General features: G+C 41.0%; 1 pseudogene; it reads left to right on the top strand.

The window, feature by feature from the left end:
- The first annotated feature begins 395 nt into the window (after positions 1-395).
- Positions 396-20845, top strand: part of LOC111971815 (potassium voltage-gated channel subfamily KQT member 1-like) — a 210700-nt pseudogene continuing 190250 nt past the window's right edge.

The following is a 20845-nucleotide window of genomic DNA, read 5'->3' as shown; positions in this document are numbered from 1 at the left end:
TTATATTATTGTTCAGTATAGTATGGGTAATACYTTTTCCTTAAGGAGACTGACCTGGGTCTTAAAAGTGGGGAACAGATTATGGAAACAAGTCCTTGTCGTCGGAGGCTGAAAGGCTGTTCCTGGAGAGCTACATGTTGTGGCTGTCAGCTTTTGCTTCAGTGCAGCACAAACACCCTATTTCATCTAATCAAGGTCTTAATGATTATTTCATTAGTTGCTGTTTAGGGTTTAAGTGTCGGGCTTGGTCAGAACCAAAGCATGCAAAGTGCCAACCATCTCAGAGGGTTGGTGACTGGTACTGTACTGTGTTACAGGGTTCAACTGTCACTGTGATCACACGGCCCATTAGATCTAACCTATTTGATCTCCTCTTCTCCTCTGCAGTTCTGTAGCCTAACAAAGAGCGCTTTAGCCTCTGGGGTGGACGTGCCTCGTCATTAGCTGTTTATCTCCTCCCACCTGKACCTGTCTGACCTTTAACCCAGCCTCCTGCTCCTTTGAACCGGACTGTTCTCTTTGACAGTATGAGCGAGAAGAGAGGATGTCCCTTTCAACTGCTGAACCGTGCGCASAGAGACTACGGTGGTAGTGGTGGTGGAGGATCCAAGACCTTCGGGCCAAATTGTCATGCCACCACCAGCCTTACCAACCCGGGACCGAGCCCCATGGGTAGGAGCCAAGGCATGGGCACCATGGACAGTGACAGGTCCCTGGCCCTGGATGAGGCTGCCGCTGCTGCTGCTGACAGTACAYGCTACTCTCCTGTTTCACTGAAACTGGAGCCCACAGCGGTGAATAATGGATCAAACACTCCCTCCAGCGCGCAGACGGACACAAAGGACCCACCGCTGCAGATCGACGGCCGGCCCCCTGCCTACTGCCCTAACTCTCCTCTCCCTCCAGCCAGCCGGCTGCGCTCCACCATACACTCCCAGAGCCCCTACGTCACCAAGACTAGCATGCAGGGGGATGTCTACAACTTCCTAGAGAGACCCGCTGGATTGAGATGCTTCCTCTACCACTTCTTGGTGTGAGTACCTACAGTACATTTTCATCCTTTGCTGGTCACTTTAACATACATGTAGRCAGCTAAAGGGCTACCCACTTGGCACACACTGGTTGAATCAACATTGTTTCCACGTCATTTCAATGAAATTACATTGAACCAACGTGGAATAGATGTTGAATTGACGTCTGTGCCCAGTGTGTAGACAGCTTCTCTAGCTCAGTGGTTTTCAACTGGTGTGCCTTGAGGAACTCTCAGGTGTGCCGTACATTTTTTGCTACTCTTGATTAAAAAAAAATTATCTCACAAATGTGACCTGTGGAATGTACATGTCATTTTGACTTGGGAGCACCAGTGCCRCTCAGATAATACATTTTACGGCGCATGGTTACATCTGTATCATTGTTTCAGGTCTGTTGTGCTCAGGCTGTTACATTTKAATCATCTGAGGGGGGCGCATCAAGAGCAAAGTAATTTGTATAATTTTACGTCACCTGTGAGAATCATTAGCATATGCAAGTCTGACTAGGCTTAGCTATACTACAGTCTCTGCCATAGATAAAAAACAGAGCATGGCCTTGTGTCCGTGGTTGCACCTTTTACAATGCARAAAAMCTCTCATCTCTAGCTCAAACTGTTCAAAACTGAAGACATATTTTAASAGAGCTAAAAGAAAATCTTTCTGGTGTGGATTGCAGGACACTCTTAAAGGGGTACACACAAATKAATCACCATGAGTAAGGAACTATGCAAACTWTTAAAATCGTTCAAATAAACACTATTTCATCTATTAAAAGTTTGTCTCAGAAAATAGATAATTTGCAGTATGCTTCAGATGAGATGGAGGTCATTACCACAAAATAAATTAATAAGGACATTTTAGGTGTGCCGCAGAATATTCTATATCAAGGTGTGTCATGGTTCAAAAAAAATTGGGAACCACTGCCCTAAAAAACACAAATTCCTAAACATAACATGAAATATATCTTTATGAATAATATTAACATTTACATTTTCTGCAAAGTTTGAAAGCCACACATTTTCTATTTGAACCCCCCTCCACATTTGCATAGGGAGTGACGTGTCACATTTTCTGGCCTATCCAGACAAAGGAACAATTTCCTGTGCCTGTGACACTCACAGCTGCGCTTGCAATAGCGCATATGAAACAGTCTTGACATGAAAAAATACTTAATCATTTAATAGAATTGAAACAAGATCCATTTCTCTTGGTCACAGATGGACGAAATCACTTTGTGCTTAAAGCTGAAGTTGTAACGAGTCTGCACACATTTGAATGGGGTCTCTGAGTTGCTCAGTGGATGTTGTCGTCAGTTATATGAAATAGTGYCAATATTGTACTGTCACTAAGTATGATCATATTTGTTTTACAGTTATGACAAAGGTGAAATCTTATAGTAAGTATTTTATAATTTGATTGTTAATACATTTAGAGGGCGTTTCAGTAATTAAAATTCCTATTTCCCCACATTTGTTGAATAGTAAAAAAATAATGTATGATTTTTCATATTTTCGTAATATTTGTACTATGTACTTGAGCTTGTGTCCTCAAAAGTGAGTGCACCTTAGCAATTTAGAACTATTTTTCTCAGAAAGGTGAGTTCCAGACCTTTCTAAAACTAGGCAACTTTACCAATTATTGTTGATGGCCATCTCATGAAAAATATTTACATTTGGGTATGTCTATTTAGGCGGGATCCTAATTGTTGCCCTATCATTCAAGAGGTTGGACAATACCACTTCTACTGTTTATTGACTTAAACAGTGGGTGTTGAACTTGAGGTTAAAACCTCTACAGGATCGGTGTCCCCCCCGCGGGACGGTTGAGCTAAYGTGCGCGCAGGTAGCCTAGTGATTAGAGCGTTGGGCCAGTAACCGGAAGGTTGCTGGATCGAATCCCCGAGCTGACAAGGTAAAAATCTGTCATTCTGGCCCTRGGCAAGGCAGTTAACCCACTGTTCCCCGGGCGCCGCTCCACTCCTCTCCACTCTGCTCCGCTCCATCAGGCCTTCCAGGACACACACGAGAGGAGAAAAAAGAAGGATGTGTAAAGGGCTGTGTACAGCAACCATGACAGGCTAATAGGCCTGCTCTTCATTATGATGACACAGMTAGATAGGCAGGCAGAGAGGGAGAAGGGTGAGTGGTTCTGTACCTGGCTGACAGTGTTTCYAGCCCTATCCATCACTCCTCTTGTCTGGCTGGTCAAGACCAGAGTCAGGGACAGGCACTACGTAGTGAGAAGGAGAAGAAACAGACTGAACCCATGCCACGTTATCMGCTCAGAAATGACATCCGCCTCTGGGCCACACACGGACATGGACTCACATGGACGCACATAGTGACAGGTACAAAGACATGTCTCTGTATCTCTCTCACACACACAAACACACAGATAAATATAGTCTAGTACGGAAGAAATCCCTTGGGCTACCCACAGCGTACTCGGACAGGGTCCATAAATCCCCTGGGCTCCCGAGTGGCGCAGYAGTCTAAGGCACTGCATCTCAGTGCAAGAGGCGTCACTACAGTCCCTGGTTTGAATCCAGGCTGAATCACATCCCACCATGATTGGGAGTCCCATAGGGTGGAGCACAATTGTCCCAGCGTCGTTCGGGTTTGGCCGGGGWAGGCCGTCATTGTAAATAAGAATTTGCTCTTAACTGACTTGCCTAGTTAAATAAAAAAAAWWAAARARWAWARAGTCTTATGCAGTGCTGTCAGCAGGTGCTGCAGGCTCACCAGAGAACAGACAYCCTGGATCTCTGACGAACATGTCTTGTGCACGAACATGTCTTGTACCCAGTAGATTAGAGTTTTTTATATAACATTATCTGGGGATAAGGCATGTGTTACCTCAGCCTCACTCAGTTCCTCAGACAACAGGCTCCTTTGATCCGTGGCTTGCCAAGCCTCACACTTTCCTCAATGGCAGTGGACTGACGTAGCCCCCAATGGGGAAATGCAATCAGTGGTAGAAAAAGTACCCAATTGTCATACTTGAGTAAAAGTAAAGATACCTTAATAGAAAATGACTCAAGTAAAAGTAAATATACTTAGGCATCAAAAGTAAATGTAATTGCAAAAATATACTTAAGAATCAGAAGTAAAAGTATWAATAATTTCAAATTGCTTCTATTAAGCAAACCTGACAGCACAATTTAGTATTTTAATTTTAATTTACAGATAGCCAGGGGCACACTACAACACGCAAACATCCTTTACAAATGAAACATTTGTGTTTAATGAGTCCGCCAGATCAGAGGCAGGGGATGCCCAGGGATGTTCTCTTGATAACTGTGTGAATTGGGCCATTTTCCTGTCCTGCTAAGCATTCAAAATGTAACGAGTACTTTTGGGTGTCAAGGAAAATGAATGGAGTAAAAAGTACATTATTTTCTATAGGAATGTGGTGATGTAAAAGTAAAGTAGTCAAAAATATAAATAGTAAAGTAAAGTACAGCTRCTGCAACAAACGACTTAAGTAGTATTTTAAAAATATTTTTCCTTAAGTACTTTACACCACTGAATGCAGTTTACTGACTAAAGTCAGACAGCTTTACTGATTTTATATTCTGTTAATATTCCACCATACACAGCTGATACAACCACACACAGCAGATACAACCACACACAGCAGATACAACCACACACAGCTGATACAACCACACACAGCAGATACAACCACACACAGCTGATACAACCACACACAGCTGATACAACCACACACAGCAGATACAACCACACACAGCTGATACAACCACACACAGCTGATACAACCACACACAGCTGATTATTGTTTTCTACCTATGAGGTTGGCTGGCTGTGAACCGTGATGCTGCTTATCTCTGATGATCTTTCCATCTATTCATCTTCAGCTACATAACTAAGCGAGGAGGATTCTTCTGTTGCTGTGGACGCTGAGGTATCCTGCCTAAACCCATGGTGGATGGGTGAGGGCCTGTCAGAGCAGGCTGCTGGTCAGATGTTATGATCACAATAGGCATACACTATTTCATAGTCAGCTTGCAGGTTTGAACCTGAGTAATGTTAGGCAAAACACACACAGGCACTCTGTAGAACATTGTTTCAGTTGAGTAATATGGTATTTCTATAAACTAGGGTAGCATTGAGGATTTCCTACACTGTGCAACTTGTTACAGCTGTTGATAAGTAATTGATAGTAATCTGCAAAAAAATGTAATGTCATTACATTTAGGTATAAGAGGGGACCATASCTACTATATATTCAGTAAAATTCATGAGTTGATTTAAAACCTGGATCGTCTCAGACCAGCCACCCGGACAGCTGATGAAACTGTAGGTTTGCACAACCAAAGAATTTCTGAAACCGGCTCATCTGCGTGTTCGTCGTCTGCGTGTTCGTTGTCCTCGCCAGGGTCTTGACCTGACTGCAGTTCGGTGTCGTAACCAAAGACCTTGAAGCTCTCAACACATTCTACTACAGCCCCATTGATGTGAATGAGGGCGTGCTCAGCCCTGCATTTCCTGTAGTTGTCACTGGTCTAGAGAGGAGTAGGCAGGAGGCAGTCGCAGGTTTAGAACTACTGAATTTATTTAAGCACCATAGATTAAAACGTAACGAAACCAAAACGCTGTGGTGATCAAAAAGTATATCTCCATAAACAAAAAGGCCACTAGCCTGAGGAGAGATACATGAAATGAGGGTGAGATACGGTAATTGATGCTGTAGTCACCTCATTGACTCTCCTCAGGACTTTGAGCGSCCCCACAAACTGCGGGCTCAGCTTCCAGCAGGGCAGGCGGAGGGGCAGGTCCTTCGTAGAAAGCCAGACCCTGTCAACGGGGTGAAAGACCGGGGCCACACTGCTGTGACGATCGGACGTTGCGTTGGAGGCGGGTATGCGCGGTGTTCCATACCTCCTCGGCGCGCCGAAACCAATCGTCCACTGCAGGAGCTTCGATCTGACTCCGGTGCCAGGGTGCCACACTGAAAGGGTGTGAGGTTAGTGGAGGAGTGATGGAGGGAGTTTTGTRCATATTCTGCCCAAGGCAGAAATGCAGCCCACTCCCCCGGCCGGTCCTGACAGTAACTACGAAGGTACCTACCCAGTTCCTGATTTACCCTTTCCACCTGCCCATTTGATTGGGGACGGTACCCAGAGGTGAGGCTGACCGTGATCCCCAGTCGTTCCATGAAGGCCTTCCAGACACGGGTGAACTGAGGACCACGGTCAGACACAATGTCCTCCGGGATCCCGTAGTGCCAGTGAAGACACTTGCCAGCTGACCTAGCATTATCTTATTGTATCTCAGTATCTTTTCAGTTACATAAGCTGATTCATAATTTGACACTTTGATTAAGAAATCCTCATTTGGAAAAAGCTGTAATTTATTAGGGAGATAGCCGTTGATGGATGTCCCTAATAATMTATTGCTCAGATGCAATAGGCTACATTTATTACTAGGGCTGTGRCGGTCTTGGAATTTGAGGTTGTACACGGTCACCGACATAACCGTTCAATAAAGGGGAGGTCACAATTCTGTTTGTACACTTGTTTACATGGATATTTGAAACAAGCCATTACACTTCATTATTATCATGGCATTTCATTATTATTATTATTCAGGTTATTACTTAGAAATATTTATCAACAAATGAAGAAATGCCAGGTTGGAGAGGATCTCCCATATTCGTATTGACACATTAACGGAGTCAAAATAAATATATATTTCTACCTTGTCTTTGTCTRTTGGCTTTTCTGCATAATAAAAAACAAATACAGATCCTATTTCAAAGCACAAAACCATTCGAATGAAGTCTGATGGGTTTTCACCCATTTTTCCTGAAATATTTGCAAATCTTCACAAACCCTGCTGCGGTCATTCAATGGCAGTGGCATTGGCATTATGTTCTTCAAAGAGAGGACTCCGCAATGAGAGAAGTAATGTAGCCTAAGCTACTGAAAATAGTCATTTTACAAGATTAAATCATGACCGGAACATTTGATTCTTATTAAAGACAGGCTACTTTAGGAAACTTTCTGAATTACTTTTCGATTTTTAAACAACTAATTGTTCAATTAGTTATTTTTTTAGCTCAATGYGCACATTGCACAGTTTCTCTAGAGATAAATCAGACCCAGCCTGATGCTTTGCCCAGGTATCTCTACCTGAAAATACATGATCTAAATGATTGATATTTGGTGTTCAGCAGTCATAAAAGTATGCCTTATTTACTTTGAAGAAAWACAAAATAGTGATTTTGTCAGACAGCATAGGCAGCAGCCCTATAGAGATGAGATGATGACTTGGAATGAAATAATAAAGTCATCAAATAAAAATGTAATATAGGCTACACAACAACTGCAATATTTTATTAAAGTAAAGTAATGTGAATAAATGATGGTTAATAAGTGATAAGCAGTAATGGGCAGTCACTACCATCACGGGACCTATATCAATTGTTTTATTCTGTGTTGCATAGTGCATTTAATGTTTTTTTTAAATGATTAATTATCAGAAAACCGTGATTATTTTTCAACAAACCGACCTCAAAAAGCAATAATTGCCTAGCACTACTTTTTCTACATATGGTTGTGTTGCAGCCTGCATTTAAAATGGATTCCATTTAGATGTTTCTATACCTGGCCTACACACAATACCCCATAATGTCAAAGCGGAATGATCTTTTTTGAAATGTTTACAAATTAATACAAAATGAAAAGCTGACATTTTAAATAAAAAGGTAAAATATACACTCACCACGCTGCACCTTGGTCCACTTCTTTCAACGGCCGTGACAGTATGCTTGTAATTGTTAAGGACTGGAGAGTTTTTCAGGATATAAAATAAACGGAATGGAGTTAAGCACAGGCAAAATCCTAGAGGAAAACCTGGTTCAGTCTGCTTTCCACCTGACACTGGGAGATTAATTCATCTTTCAGCAGGACAATAACCTAAAACACAAGGCCAAATCTACACTGGAGTGACTTACCAAGAAGACAGTGAATGTTCATGAGTGGCCGAGTTACAGATTTGAAAATCTATGGCAAGACCTGAAAATGGTTGTCTAGCAATGATCAACAACAATTTGACAGAGCTAGAAGAATTTTGAAAAGATTACTGGGCAAATGTTGCACAATCCAGCTGTGGAAAGCKCTTTAATATGGCTGGGGGGCAGTATTGAGTAGCTTGGATGAATAAGGTGCCCAGAGTAAACTGCCTGCTACTCAGGCCCAGAAGCTAAGATATGCATATTATTAGTAGATTCGGATAGAAAACACTCTGAAGTTTCTARAACTGTTTGAATGATGTCTGTGAGTATAACAGAACTCATATGGCAGGCAAAMACCTGAGAAAAAATCCAACCAGGAAGTGGGAAATCTGAGGTTTGTAGTTTTTCAACTCTTTACCTATCCAAGATACAGTGTAAATTTGGTCCGAATGCACTTCCTAAGGCTTCCACTAGATGTCAACAGTCTTTAGAACCTTGTCTGAGGCTTCTACTGTGAAGGGGGAGAGAATGAGAGCTGTTTCAACCAGAGGTCTGACAGAGTGCCATGAGCTCAGTCACGCGCACGCCCGTGAGAGTTAGCTGCGTTCCATTGCATTTCTAAAGACAAAGGAATTTTCCGGTTGAAACATTATTGAAAATGTATGTTAAAAACATCCTAAAGATTGATTCCATACATCATTTGACATGTTTCTACGAACTGCAACGGAACATTTAGACTTTTYGTCTGGACCTAGTGCTCGCGCCTCATGAATATGGATTTGTGACCTAAAYGCGCAAACAAGGAGGTATTTGGGCATAAATKATGGACTTTATCGAACAAAACAAACATTTATTGTGGAACTGGGATTCCTGGGAGTGTATTCTGATGAAGATCATCAAAGGTAAGTGAATATTTATAATGCTATTTCTGACTTCTGTTGACTCCACAACATGGCGGRTACCTGTATGGCTTGTTTTTGTGTCTGAGCGCTGTACTCAGATTATTGCATGTGCGTGTGCTTTTTCCGTAAAGTCTTTTGAAATCTGACACAGCAGTTGCGTTAAGGAGAAGTGGATCTATAATTCCATGTATAACACTTGTATTTTCATCAACATTTATGATAAGTATTTCTGTAAATTGATGTGACTCTCTGCAAAATCACCGGATGTTTTGGAAGCAAAACATTACTGACCATAACGCGCCAATGTAAACTGAGATTTTTGGATATAAATATGAACTTTATCGAACAAAACATACATGTATTGTGTAACATGAAGTCCTATGAGTGTCATCTGATGAAGATCATCAAAGGTTAGTGATTAATTTKATCTCTATTTCTGCTTTTTGTGACTCCTCTCTTTGGCTGGAAAAATGGCTGTGTTTTTCTGTGATTAGTTCCTGACCTAACATAATCGTTTGGTGTGCTTTCGTCGTAAAGCCTTTTTGAAATCGGACACTGTGGTGCGATTAACAACAAGTTTATTTTTTAAATGGTGTAAAATACTTGTATGTTTGAGGAATTTTAATTATGAGATTTCTGTTGTTTGAATTTGGTGCCCTGCACTTCCACTGGCTGTTGTCATATCAATCCCATAAGCGGGATTTCAGCCGTAAGAAGTTTAAAGACTTACCCAGAAAGAATCACAGTTGTAATCGCTGCCAAAAGTGCTTCTACAAAGTATTGACTTAGGCTTGTGAATACTTACACAAATTATATATTTCTGTATTTCATTTTAAATAAATGTGCAAAAATTTCTTAATAACAAGTTTTCACTTTGTCATTATGCGGTATAATGTGTAGATGGGTGAGACAATAAAAAATAAAATAATCTGTTTTTAATTGAGGCTGTAACACAMCAAAATGTGGAAAAAGTCAAGGGCACACACGCACACCCCTATAAAAGCACCCGTCAATCAAAGCCACCAGTGTATGTCAGACACAAGAGCAATATTTATCCTTTCCATAAAACATTAAAAAACCTAGCCCTACCTGAGGATTTTTGGAAGTATTCTATAAGATAATGAATTGACAAGGAAAGTATGAAGGGGACAGCTAAGCTATAGTATGAAGATAGCCTAGGCTACTATTGTACTGTGCGGGGATAGGAGCGTGGCAATTTTTTTTGCCTCGCCTAGGGGGGCATATCAGCCAGCCAGCGTTTGATTAGTCTATAAATTAAAAAAGATTCTGTATTAAATTATACCATGCCAGTTTGGAGAAGACTGACGCATTGTCTATTGGACACAACATTATCGCATTATAGGCCTCAGAGCCAGATCAACCTTGTCGACTGCTGTTGAATAATTCATATATAATCAGACACATTCAACCTTTTTTTAAAGACCAATTTATTTATTTACTCGCAAGCAATGAAAACATGCATTGTATAAAATATGTGTCCACATATGTCCACGCATCAATTTTTTTTTAACTGAAGTGCCATAGCCTATAGCGCTTTACATCCCCGTGCAACTAGCAGATCAGCTGGTCGAACATCAAAGGACAGTTGGAAAGATGAGATGTTTTAAGGGAAACGTCACCCCTCCTCTATTTAACTATATATGTCCATATATGTCCATGTCATAAAAATTTTGAATTTCCTCACTTCACGCAAATACTCACCTAGTGTTCAACCTTCCCAATTCTCCCATGTCACCGCACACCTCCGCACACTCCACTGGCTTCCAGTCAAAGCTCGCATTCACTACAAGACCATGGTACTTGCCTACGGAGCAGCAAGAGGAACTTTCAGGCTATGCTCAAACCCTACACCCGTACCCGAGCACTCCGTTCTGCCACCTCTGGTCCCTTGGTCCTCCCACCCCTACAGGAGTGCAGCTCCCACTCAGCCCAGTCCAAATTCTTCTCTGTCCTGGCACCCGATTGGTGGAACCAGCTTCACTCAGAAGCTAGGACAGCAGAGTCCCTGGCCCATTGTCCGAAAACATCTGAAACCCTACCTCTTCATAGAGTATCTTAAATAATCCCACAGCTTTTGTGAACTAACACTCAACTTTTTGACCCCTTACTAGTTCTGAYTTTGCTGATAGCTACTTTTTTGAGGTAAAATGTACTTTACATTTTTATTTTTGTAACCTTTATTTAACTAGGCAAGTCAGTTATGAACAAATTCTTATTTTACAATGACGGCCTACTCTAGTGACGCCTCTAGCACTAAGATGCAGTGCCTTAGAACGCTGCGCCACTCGGGAGCCCACTATGACTGTGATATGTGGTTGGCCCACCTAGTTTCTTAAGATGAATGCACTAACTGTATGTCATTCTGGATAAGAGCTTCTGCTAAATGTATAAAACGAGCGTTTCTGCATCTCACCAGTAGAAACGGGCCAGATACACTTCCTGGTTGTAAGCAAACCACAATATCCAGAATTCAATGTGTATTTCAAGATGTTGAGGACTGCCCCGTGGATGTGTATACAATTGATGTGAGAAATGTCAAAATGTCTGTGTTTGTAGCTGCCATTACCCAACACAAGAAGAGGTTCACCAGCTGAAGAACATTCTGGAACATTCAATCAACACAACATCCATATTCAGTTAGACTGATGTTGTAGTATAATTTAGAATGCCTTGTATGCTCACAATTGCATTGTGGTATAGAAATTGCAACCTGTTGTACATATGTACACTACCGTTCAAAAGTTTGTGGTCACTTAGAAATGTCCTTGTTTTAAAAGAAAATCATATTTTTTGTCCATTAAAATAACATCAAATTGATCATAAATACAGTGTAGACATTGTTAATGTTGTAAATGACTATTGTAGCTGGAAACGGCAGATTTTTTTTATGGAATATCTACATAGGTGTACAGAGGCCCATTATCAGCAACCATCACTCCTGTGTTCCAATGGCACGTTGTGTTAGCTAATCCAAGTTGATCATTTTCAAAGGCTAATTGATCATTAGACAACCCTTTTGAAATTATGATAGCATAGCTGAAAACAGTTAATAAAACTGTCCTTTTTTAGACTAGTTGAGTATCTGGAGCATCAGCATTTGTGGGTTTGATTACAGTCTCAAAATGGCCAGAAACAAAGAACTTTCTTCTGAAACTTGTCAGTCTATTCTTGTTCTGAGAAATGAAGGCTATTCCATGTGAGAAATTGCCAAGAAACTGAAGATCTCTACTACTCCTTTCACAGAACAGAGCAAACTGGCTCTTCTCAGAATAGAAAGAGGAGTGGGAGGCCCCGGTGCACAACTGAGCAAGAGTGTACAAGTACATTAGAGTGTCTAGTTTGAGAATCAGACGCCTCACAAGTCCTCAACTGGCAGCTTCATTAATTAGTACCCGCAAAACACCAGTCTCAACGTCAACAGTGAAGAGGCGACTCCAGGATGCTGGCCTTCTAGGCAGAGTTCCTCTGTCCAGTGTCTGTGTTCTTTTTTATTTGACTTTTTATCCCCAATTTCGTGGTATCCAATTGTTAGTAGTTACTGTCTTGTCTCATCGCTACAACTCCAGTACGGACTCGGGAGAGACGAAGGTCGAGAGCCATGCGTCCTACGAAACACAACCCAACCAAGCCGCACTGCTTCTTAACGCAGCGCACATCCAACCCGGAAGCCAGCCACACCAATGTGTCGGAGGAAACACCGTACACCTAGCGACCTGGTCAGCGTGCACTGCGCCTGGCCCGCCACAGGAGTCGCTAGTGCGTAATGAGACAAGGATATCCCTACTGGCCAAACCCTCCCTATCCCGGACGACGCTAGGCCAATTGTGTGTCGCCCCGTGGACCTCCCAGTTGCGGCCGGCTGCGACAGAGCCTGGGCTCGAACGCAGAGTCTCTGGTGGCACAGCTAGCACTGCGAAGCAGTGCCTTAGACCACTGCGCCACCCGGGAGACCCGTGTTTGTGTTCTTTTGCCCATCTTAATCTTTTCTTTTTATTGGCCGGTCTGAGATATGGCTTTTTCTTTGCAACTCTGCCTAGAAGGCCATCATCCCGGAGTCACCTCTTCACTGTTGTCGTTGAGACTGGTGTTTTGCGGGTACTATTTAATCTGGAACATGCTAACATCTCTGTTGACGAGTCTACGATACGTAAAACACTAAACACAAATGGTGTTCATGGGAGGACACCACAGAGAAGCCACTGCTGTCCAAAAAAACATTGCTGCACGTCTGAAGTTCGCTAAAGAGCACCTGGATGTTCCACAGCGCTACTGCCAAAATATTCTGTGGACAGATTAAACTTAAATTGAGTCGTTTGGAAGGCCCACTCAACACTATGTGTGGAGAAAAAAAGGCACAGCACACCAACATCAAAACCTCATCCCAACTGTAAAGTATGGTGGAGGGAGCATCATGGTTTGGGGCTGTCTTAGGGCCTGGACAGCTTGCTATCATCGGAAAAATGAATTCCCAAGGTAATCAAAACATTTTGCACTGTGGATGTTTACACGTGTGTTCAGTAAAGACATGAAAACGTATAATTGTTTGTGTGTTATTAGTTTAAGATGACTGTGTTTGTCTATTGTTTTGACTTAGATGAAGATAAGATCACATTTTATGACCAGTTTATGCAGAAATCCAGGTAATTCCAAAGGGTTCACATACTTTTTCTTGCCACTGTAATCATTAGTAAACACGCTACTAGGTAAAGTTTATCTTCAGGAAAATAAAGTTAATAAAACTTTAAATGTAATCCTAAAATGAATGTTTATTTTATTTTCATGATGATCTTCATCCATAACCATCAGTAACATGGTTATTCAAATACGTCACAGCCCTATTTATTAGGTATACCACCATACACACAGCACAGGCATCGCAACCCTACAGGAATACTCCTCTTCTGTGAAACACACATACACAGAAAGAAATGTTTTTGTCATGGTTCATATTGAAGGGGGGGATTAGGACTTCACTGCACCCTCTCTGTTGTGGGTCTGAGGGATATGCAGTTATTGTAATAACGCTGGATCAACCACCAGCTGTTTTGTTTTAATCAGATCCCAGGGGTTTTGTCCTTCCAATCAGGTTCTCTAATGGTTGTGACCTGGTTTGTCCCAACGCTAAAACCTCCTGGGGCGTCAGGATACACACAGAGAGGCTTTAGGTCCTTTAGGATATTACTGTAGGAGGAATACACAGTGCCTCCGTCTAGCTGCTATTGATTTATTGATTGATTTAATTGATTAGATCATTAAAAGTAGTAGGCTGCTCCAGCCGAAGACAACATTACATACATAAAACAATTATTGAAGATAAAAACACAATACAGTCCGGAAGCTTATTTCCATTGTGGTCCCCATTTTTGGCAGTGAGATGGCAGGTGGGCAAGACTGACACTTCACATGCATTCAATGCAATTAAATGAAACAGTCAAATTCCATTGTATAACAATCACAAAGTGCTACAGTATGTAGAATCCGCAGTAGGGGAAACAGCGCCACTGTCTACCCCACGGTCATTGGTATTGTTTTGTTGACAACGCAGAGGTGAGGAGCATCGTGCCACCCAGTAAAGAAAGAAATTAAGTACATATTCTGCTGTTCTGTCACTGCTGCAATGACGCCCGCATGGGRAAAAAAACTGTTTTTGTTGTTTGCATAGCTTCTTTGTTGTTGTAATGTGGCAGTTTCACCAGTAAGGATTCCAGCTTAAAAATGATATAAATGATTAACAAATAATAATACATAGTGTTTTTATGGTGCTTTTCTGGAACCCAAATATGCTTTATTCAGAGTTTGAGAATTAAAACAGGACAGTTTGTCTTATGTAATTGGGATTGTTTTGGGGTTTTGGCATGGGACCTTGGTCAGGAGGATTTGTTTTCTGTTTTTGCTTTTTTAAGTCTTATGGTCTTCTGTATTTGTAGACATGAGTGATTTTAGAGTGTATGAACTCTGGATACACGTCGGGTTTGAAGTCTGGTTTTACTCTGTGTAGTACTTCAGTATCGTACTCTGCATTTATGCTGTTACCAGATGTCACTCAGAGGTTTGGAAGTAGCTACATATTTGGCTCCAGTGGATAAGTGTTATTGATATTGCTGAGGTCAGGAGTTGGTCGTTTTCTCTTCCACGTCCCATCAATTTATCACTTTACTACAGTAGCTAGTAGCTACCTTCATTTTGTTCTTCCAAGAGCTTTGACTGGCCTATCAGACACATTTCTTTATTCATTTGTGTTGTTTTGTATTGATACTCTTGCAGGTATTACTACACACCAGGAAATGTCAGCAGTCTACAGTACAAATCATTTTTGGGAAATTAGAGTCAGAAACAACATCGAAAGGATACGCCGTGTTTCATACTGCTGCGTAACATCATTTTCTCAGGGGAATTGTGTTTTTGCAGAAAATGTACACTTGCGTAAAACCTGATTAACAATGACATATGACATCATATTTGTATTTTTATAAATCCAGTTAAGATGATCCTGTGTTATGACAAGAGAAAGGGATTATTTTTAATTTCAGTTTTTCACTTCCTCCCCAGATGTTAGGAAATACAAAAATTACACCAAGAGATGAAACCACAACAATTACTTTGTTCACAATATTCCTGTACTAGGGCAAGGGTATTGAAGGACAGGGATTTTCAGATTACAGAAATGCTTTATTCTCTTTTCATGATTCCTCCATAAGTGTGTTTATTAATCCCAACATCAGTAAAAGTATAAAACCATACATGTTTGATGAAAATTCATCACAGCCTAAATACTGGAATGCTACTTCCATGTTCTGTTCAGTTCATAGGATTTACAATGGCTACAACTCAGCACTTGGAGAATTTAGCATTGCCTTTAGCAGTATTCTAGTCCCCCCTTTCTCTCTGATCGAGAGCTTGAAAATATAAGGTTCTATCTGCATTTTTGTCAAAAATGTATTTATCGACATAGCCTTGATCTACCTACAGTGCAATCGGAAAGTATTCAGACCCCTTGACTTTTTCCATATTTTGTTACATTTCAGCTTTATTCTAATATTGATTACATTATTTTCCACCCTCATCAATCTACAATTTCCCCCCTCATAATGACTAAGCAAAAACAGGTTTTTATACAGTTTTGCAAATGTATTAAAATAAAAAACTGAAATATTACATTTACATAAGTAGTCAGACCCTTTACTCAGTAATAGTTGAAGTATCTTTGGCAGCGATTACAGCCTTGAGTCTTTTTGGGTATGACGCTACAAGCTTGGCACACCTGTATATGTGTATTTTCTCCCATTCTTCTCTGCAGATCCTCTCAAGCTCTGTCAGGTTGGATGGGGAGCGTCGCTGCACAGCTTTTTTTCAGGTCTCTCCAGAGATGTTCGATCGAGTTCAAGTCCGGGCTCTGGCTGGGCCACTCAAGGACATTCAGAGACTTGTCCCAAAGCCACTCTTGCATTGTCTTGGCTGTGTGCTTAGGGTAGTTGTCCTGTTGGAAGGTGAACCTTCGCCCCAGTCTGAGGCCCTGAGCACTCTGGAATAGGTTTTCATCAAAGATCTCTCTTTACTTGCTCTGTTCACTCTCAGACCATGAGAAACAAATTCCTGCTCTGATGAAACCAAGATTGAAATCTTTTTTCAGGTCTCTCCAGAGATGTTTGATCGGGTTCAAGTCCAGGTTCTGGCTGGGCCACTCAAGGACATTCAGAGACTTGTCCCGAAGCCACTCCTGCATTGCTTGGCTGTGTGCTTAGGGTCGTTTGTCCTGTTGGAAGTGAACCTTCGCCCCAGTCTGAGGCCCTGAGCACTCTGGAATAGGTTTTCATCTCTGTACTTTGCTCCGTTCATCTTTCCACGATCCTGACTAGTTCCCCAGTGCATGCCGCTGAAAAACTTCCCCACAGCATGATGCTGCCACCACCATGCGTCACCATTGGAAGTGGTGCCAGGTTTCCTCCAGACGTGATGCTTGGGATTCAGGCCAAAGAGTTCAATCTTGGTTTCATCAGACCAAGAAATCTTGTTTCTCATGGTCTGAGAGTCCTTTAGGGCCTTTTTGGCAAACTCCAAGCGAGCTGTCATGTGCCTTTTACTGAGGAGTGGCTTCACCTGGCCACTCTACCAAATTTTTGGTAACCTTCCCCGGATCTGTGCCTTGACACAATCCTGTCTCGGAGCTCTACGGACAACCCTTTGACCTCATGGCTTGGATTTTGCTCTGACATGTTCTGTCAACTGTGGGACAGGTGTGCTCCTTTCTAAATCAGTCCAATCAATTGAATTCACCACAGATGGACTCCAATCAAGTTGTAGAAACATCTCAAGGATGATCAATGGAAACAGGATGCACCTGAGCTACATTTTGAGTCTCATAGCAAAGGGTCTGAATCTTATGTAAATAAGGTATTTTCTGTATTTCAAAAAACTTTTTTCAACTTCTTATGTAGCTATTGTGTGTAGATTGATGAGGGGAAAAAAAACAATTGAAATAATTTTAGAATAAGGCTGTAATGTACAAAATGTTGAAAAAGTCAAGTGGTCTGAATACTTTCTGAATGCATTATATATAGTAGAACCTCTAATACCCCAAATCATGTTAAGTTAAAAAAGTACATTACTCCACAATTAACTACGATGAGGTTTAGATCTTTAAAGCCAATATCTCCGAATAGTTTTTGCCGATAGGAACCTTATAATTCTACGGGTCACCGGGATTATGTTTCAACTATATTTAATTTGATTAATTTTCATACTCCAACAAACCTGCATGCACATAAAGTTAGTCATTCCAAATGAAAACCACTTTCATAATTATCCCTAACGTCTATATGTTGGAGTTTCAGGCTTTATTTGACAAGCTGTCCCCCAGTGTTTTAGTTATGAAGGGCAGATGTTAATAAAGCAATACAGACCAAATGTAAGTAACTTCAGTTGTGTTTGTGTGTTCTTCAGTCTTGTTAAGATAGATGGGTAGGGCCTCATGGAAACAGCCCCAAAAAGCATGATGTTTCCACTCCCATGCTTCACAGTAGGTATGGTGTTCTTTGGATGCAACTCAGCATTCTTTGTCCTCCAAACACAACGAGTGATTTTTTACCAAAAGTATATATTTTGGTTTCATCTGACCATAATGACATTCTCCCAATCTTCTTCTGGATCATCCAAATGCTCTCTAGCAAACTTCAGACGGGCCTGGACATGTACTGGCTTAAGCATGGGGACAGTCGTCTGGCACTGCAGGATTTGAGTCCCTGGCGGCGTAGTGTGGTTATCTGATGGTAGGCTTTGTTACTTTTGTCCAGCTCTCTGCAGGTCATTCACTAGGTCCCCCGTGTGGTTCTGGGATTTTGCTTTCACCGTTCTTGTGATCATTTTGACCCCACGGGTGAGATCTTGCGTGTAGCCCCAGATCGAGGGATTATCAAGTGGTCTTGTAATGTCTTCCATTTCCTAATAATTGCTCCCACAGTTGATTTCTTCAAACCAAGCTGCTTACCTATTACATATTCAGTCTTCCCAGCCTGTTGCGTCTACAATTTGTTTCTCGTGTCCTTTGACAGCTCTTGGTCTGGCCATAGTGTGAGTTTGGAGTGTGACTGTTGAGGTTATGGACAGGTGTCTTTTATACTGATAAACAAGTTCAACAGGTGCCATTAATGACATGTTAACGAGTGGAGGACAGAGAAGCCTCTTAAAGGAGAAAGTTACAGGTCTGTGAGAGCCAGAAATATTGCTTGTTTGTAGGTGACCAATACTTATTTTCCACCATAATTTGCAAATAAATTCATTAAAAATCCTTACAATGTGGTTTTCTGGATTTTTTTTCTCATTTTGTCTGTCATAGTTGAAGTGTACCTATGATGAACATTACAGGCCTCTCTCATCTTTTTAAGTGGGAGAACTTGCACAAGTTGTGGCTGACTAAATACTTTTTTGCCCCACTGTATTTGGGCTGCAATTTCTGAGGCTGGTTACTCTAATGAACTTATCCTGTGCAGCAGAGGTAACTCTGGGTCTTCCTTTCCTGTGGCAGTCCTCATGAGAGCCAGTTTCATCATAGCGCTTGATGGTTTTTGCGACTGCACTTGAAGAAACTTTAAAAGTTCTTGAAATGTTCCAGATTGACTGACCTTCATGTCTTAAAGTAATGATGGACTGTCGTTTCTCTTTGGTTATTTGAGCTGTTCTTGCCATAATATGGACTTGGTCTTTTACCAAATAGGGCTATATCTGTATACCACCCCTGGCTCGAACGCATTAAGAAGGAAAGAAATTCCACAAATTAACTTTTAACAAGGCACACCTGTTAATAGAAATGCATTCCAGGTTCCATTACCTCATGAAGCCGGTTGAGAGAATGCCAACAGTGTGCAAAGTTGTCATCAAGGCAAAGGGTGGCTACTTTGAAGATTTTCAAATTTCAAATATATATTGTTTTAACACTTGTTTTATTACTACATTATTCCATATGTGTTATTTCATAGTTTTGATGTCTTAACTGTTGTTCTACAATGTAGAAAATAGTAATAATAATGAGAAACCCTTGAATGAGTTGGTGTGCCCAAACWTTTGACTGGTAATGTATATACATATATATAATTTATCAGTCAAAAAATGGATGTAGCAACTACAGATTGCCCCTTAAGTCTATCAAAAGGGTTTGAGCATGTGTTCATTAGGCCTATGGATTTTTTTGATCAGTATGAATTAGATTGAACAAGAAAATCCCCACTTGTTTTCAATAGGCTGGGATCCGCACTATGCAGCTGTTGCAAGAGCGCATTTTTCACTGGCTGTCCACAGGTTTCAAAAACAATGATTGATAGGCAGCTTAAACTTCTTGAATTCAACTATTGGGTTCAAATACACATTTAGATTTGTGAACAGCCATCCACAACAACCACAATCCGTAAGGCGCAAATAGCTAAATGAGAGAGAATGCAGTGTGATTCACATCAATGCGCTATGTAGATATCAATAATAAGTGATATCCGTATCGCCATAGACTACACCACTGCTGTCATCCTTACCTCCAAGCGTTTATTCAAGTTGGATAATCTTTGGATGCCGACAGCAGTCATACGATTGGAAGACATAGCTTGGACTGTAGCCTACAAAAGCCTATTCCTGCTCTTTTCCCTCCATCCAGCAAACACATTTGGTGTGTCATCATAGTGGTCTCTCACTCGCTCAGGTGGAACAAACTTAAACTTGTGCCTTTTTTCAATGCTGATTTTGAATGTCATTGACAAAACAGAGAAGGGACAAATATTTTTTCTCGCAAACATCCTTTCTGAATTTAAACATAATTCTCAAAGTAATCATCTAGTTTTTCAAAAGTATCTGTAATCATCCAATTACAATATTTTTGTTACGGATTACAGTTGCCTTTAAAAAAAAAAAAATCGTTACTCCCCAACCCTGATTACATATACTGTTGAAGTTGGAAGTTTACATACACTTATGTTGGAGTATTAAAACTCGTTTTTTTCAACCACTCCACAAATGTCTTGTTAACAAACTATAGTTTTGGCAAGTCGGTTAGGATATCTACTTTGTGCATGACACAAGTAATTTTTCCAACATTGTTTACAGACAGATTATTTCATTTATAATTCACTGTATCACAATTCCAGTGGGTCAGAAGTTTACATACACTAAGTTGACTGTGCCTTTAAACAGCTTGGAAATTCCAGAAACATTATGTCATGTCTTTAGAAGCTTCTGATAGGTAACTTGACATCATTTGAAGTCAATTGGAAGGTGTACCTGTGGATGACATTTCAAAGGCCTACCTTCAAACTCAGTGCTCTTTGCTTGACATCATGGGAAAATCCAAAGAATATCAGCCAAGACCTCAGAAAAAAATTGTAGACCTCCACAAGTCTGGTTCATCTTGCGAGCAATTTCATAACACGCCTGAAG

This window comes from Salvelinus sp. IW2-2015, linkage group LG13, assembly GCF_002910315.2.
Source record: "Salvelinus sp. IW2-2015 linkage group LG13, ASM291031v2, whole genome shotgun sequence".
Classification (NCBI taxonomy): domain Eukaryota; kingdom Metazoa; phylum Chordata; class Actinopteri; order Salmoniformes; family Salmonidae; genus Salvelinus; species Salvelinus sp. IW2-2015.
Note: the sequence above shows the minus strand (reverse complement) of the source record. Positions and strands in the feature narration are given on the sequence as shown.